Raw genomic sequence first — 4414 nt, 5'->3', positions numbered from 1 at the left:
CAGCAGGAAGCGAGGGTTGAGGACAGAAACCTGCAGACTGATGAGGTCAAAACAGTCCACCTGCAGCACTTCTGGCCCAAGAGGAAGTTCTGGATGTGTGAAGCTTGTAATAGGTTTTGAACAGCAGGTCAGAAATGTCTTCCTCAGAGTTTTCCTAGCAGTATGATGGCCAGGCTGCACTAGCAAACCTGCACTGAGGTGGTTTGGAGAAGACACTGCTCTCCACAGGAGAGAGTTTTCATCCACTGAGGTCTACATCACTGGTCCAATTCTGCTGACTCCACTGGGATTTTTGGGATTGTCTTTTATTCAACACCACTCCCCCAAAACAATAAGAATGCTGTAGCCTCTGGCCTGTTTCCTTGGTTCTGCAGCCTGCTTAGCTCACTCCTCACTCATCAACTCCAAAAACCTGGCTGCTGTGCCCTTGGGCACAGTGATCTCACCTTGCTGATGTTCTTCCTCCCTGCTCTGGGGAAATCACACCCAAGGAACAGACTGGGAGGCAGTGTTCCTTTTCTTCTATTCATAGCTGTCTTAATCACACTTTTTATTTTTCCCTGTGTGGTGTTCATTATGCTGGTTCATGAGTTTCTTAGCTCAGCAATTCTGCACACTGTTCAAACTCAGTCAAAATACCAACCTAAATAACTCAGTGTACTGGCTGAGCTTAAGTTACAATAACAATTATTAGAACAATATGACAGCCATCACACCAAGCTGTTAAGAACTGGGAGTAAGCAGGGAGCCAGAAAGTTGCTTTGCTGCTCTAAGATCTCCTCGCTTGTTTAGCAAGTAATTTTTCAACTGTCTTGTATCTCACAAATTCTGTGAAACAGAAGGGCTGCACTGTCAAATGTGGCTTCTTTGCTATATCCAAGGGAATGATAAGAACCTTCCTATGAACTGCAATAAAAGCAGAATTGCTAATTTCAAGTTCTCTCCTACCTCACATCAATTTTTCCTGACACTAAATGACAGAAAACCACACGGCAGCCACCTTTGTAGCTTAGTCCTAGACAAATTTCCCTCAGCCTCTAACATTCTTTCAATATCTATGAGAAAACCAAACAAGTCAAAGGTTATTTTTCTGTAAATGCCTGCTAGTGCCAAAAGTTCTCCAGCCCAAAGGTTCCTTTTTATTCCAATCCTATAAACCACTAATCCACAAAAAGCTAAAATACACAATATATCTCCTTTTAATCTCCAGCACTAAATAAAAAAGAACAAAAGCACTGAAGACCATGTCCAGTATCTCGAATACTTTGCTATTCTGGCCAAGTCTTCTACTATCAGATCACATTACACGCATCAAACAGTAATGCATATGATGGAACTGCACAGACAATCCTTCCTGTGTTTAGAGAGACTGTAAACAAAAATTTATATAATAAAAATACTTTATTGCAAACTATATACACTTAACTGCTTCTTGGAGCAGATAATGTGGCCCTAAATAATTATCTCCCTATGTTTCAAAAAAAAATTGTCGCAGCTTTTTATTTACTTCAGACAAAAACTAGTTCAGATTATTTTAAAACTAGTTATTGAAATGATCCTGACCTGGGAAAGCTTTTATCAAAAGGGAGCCAACTCAAGTTGACTGCAGGTCAATACTTAGCATGAAATAAATACAGGAGCTGGGTGAAACTGCCCTAGAAGAGCTAAATTAAATGTAACTAGATTTATAGTTGTCAAACAATCACATGAGACTATATTGTTATAGCAGAGAAACAGAAGAAAAAAATTAAGAACTGCCTCAGTTCAAATAAATTGAAAAAGAGTAACTTGAAAACTGGCTGCAGTAAAATTAATACAAATATTTGCGTTTTAATATGAAAATAAAGATAATAACATCAGGGAATATTTTCTCACACATAAGCACAGAGGAAGGATACAAGAAAGTCCTTTCTCTTCTGATTCCAGTCTGGGGTATGATGCTTTTCAACACTGTTGCTGTACACTCAGCTCTAGATGGATTGTTCTGCTATTGTTCCTGTCCTTCAGCTGAAAGCATCCATTTGAAATGTGAAATGTTCCTTCCAGAAGCACTCACACACCCTCTGGAAGCTCCTAAGGTACCAAGGACTGTGCTTCCCTTCCTCATCCTGCAGCACTGACATCCTATGTCACCATAAATGTATTAGCTTCAGAAATGTCACCATCACCATAAATGTATTAGCTTCAGAAACTACCCTCATTTTAGGGATTGCCAGCAGCAGCAATCACTTTGTGTTTTTCCCAGTGTATTTTCTACCTGCTTTTCTTTTATAAATAAAATGCAAGCAATACCTATTCCTTAGAGAACATGTAAAATAATCAGATGTAAAGTGTTCCTGTTCAGTCCCCATCTTACCTTTCAGGTGGGCAGGAGGAGGGTGTTTGCACAACTGCTGTCAAGACCAAGTGAAAGTCGTTCAAGACAGAGCTAACATCTTCAACTAGAGAGGAACTCCCTGCAGCTATGTTCTGTGATCTCTTGAAATATGTGCTGTGGAAGATACTGTCTGCATCAAGAATTTTAATAAAATCTTATCTACTTTCCTGTCTTTTAAAAGTGGCCTTTCTGCCCTGATTAAAGATAGATGAAGAAAACCCCAGGTACATACGTATCCTCTGTGCTGATCCTGATTATTCACTCTATATTTTTGCTATTAAGAGACCAAAAAGAGAAGAGTAAGCTTTGTAAATGTTGAAATACTGCCAACAGCTGTACCCTTCCTTCTTCAAGCACACAGAGAAAGGTACCCCTGGGTGCTGTATGCTGTGTTTAGGAAGAAAACAAAATGAGAGAAGTGAAATACTTAAAACTCCCCCATGGTTCCCCACATGGCATGAAGAACAAACACAGGAGTTTGTGGAGCCCCTGGGGCTCATCCCTCTGACTGGCCCAGAGAGAAGACAAGTTTCATAAGCATGACATGAAAGTCATGAACTCATCTCACCATGAGTGAGGAAGTTTTGATTGCAGTTTTTCAGAGCAAAAACCAGCCTCTGCAGTTTTTGTAGCACAGAAGGAAATGAATTCCAGCATTTCAACCACACACTTCACCTCCTTCCTTCCCCGAACCAAGTGGCAGCCCCACTTCTCTGTTTCCCCAGGGTGCCTCCCTGTGAGGGAGGGAATTGCTGGGGTGAAGGAGTGAAGGCCATGAGCCCTCAGGACAGCTCATGGTGTGTGCAGCTCACTCCTGGCCAGCTCACCTCAGCCCACTGCCCTCTGACCAGTCTGATGGCAGAAGCAGCAGAGAGCACCAGTACCCCTCACTGAGCAGCAGCACCCAAGCTCAGCCCTCTGAGCCCTTGCCCTGAGAGAGAGAAACATCCACAAGTTCATCCATGTGCCAAGAAACATCTGCCAGGATTTCCCCATCACTCACAGCCATGTTAAGGGGGCGACTCCCCTCTCTTGAAGGGGGGATCACTAGGAAGGTCCTGTCCTTGTCCTGCAGCTCTCTCAGCAGAGGGAACAGCCACCTCTGTTTCCCCAAGGCATTTAAGTCACAGATCTGGGAGATTAGACTGACAGTCCTTGTGCTTGAGTGAAAGCTAAATATAGGAGCATCAGACAGGGATGACAAATACACCTACCCATGTAGCTCAGTGAGTAAGAAAAGAGCAATTTATCTTCTACAGATTCACCAGATCAGCTCAGAGCTTGCCTCTTCCCTCAACACTCCTTTGGAGGATTGATGTATATCTCAGACATACAGTCTTTGCCTCAGGTTTCTTTATTTACCTCTTTGGAGTTTCATCTGCTTTTCTCAAGGTTCTTCTACAGAAAAAAAAAAAAACTCCAAGTCAAACTATACACTGATGGTGGATTTTTATTTTTCTGTTCAGCTCTATCCCTTTCTATGAGGTAGATAAACCCTGCTCTGTGTTACTCTGGTCCTTGAAAAACATGCCAACAACTTTGCAAGGCCAGTGTAACTCCTGCAGAGTCTATGCCAACACCAGTATCCTGCTTTAAAACATGATCCATAATTTATCCTAATTCATATGGCTGTTTTTCTAACACTTCCATTTAGACTGGCATTGAATTTAACCTGTTGAGACTGTACTTACTGTGGCCTATAAGGTCATCATCCCTTCATTACTCAAGTTCCATCTCTGGACTTCCTTTCCCTGGTAACTCAGTTTCCTCTTTGCACTGTAAAATGCACGGTGCAAGTTTTCAGAATAGGTAGTTCAACAACGGCACAACACAACACTGCTAGGAAAGGTCAAAGCTTCTACAGGATCTACATGCACTCATCTGTACCTCCTAAAATTCCACCCAGCTAAAGGAGGACAGTCCTGTTTTCTGTGGAAATGGATCACTTCACACTGACATGCACGCTCACCTTGATTTCCCCACTTGCACTCCCTGCAGAGAGCACAGCTGCCACAGTGCAAGTGGGCACAGGCTCAG

The sequence above is a fragment of the Geospiza fortis genome, unplaced genomic scaffold (genome assembly GCF_000277835.1).
Source record: "Geospiza fortis unplaced genomic scaffold, GeoFor_1.0 scaffold23, whole genome shotgun sequence".
NCBI lineage: Eukaryota > Metazoa > Chordata > Aves > Passeriformes > Thraupidae > Geospiza > Geospiza fortis.
This window is presented reverse-complemented; position numbering follows the sequence as displayed.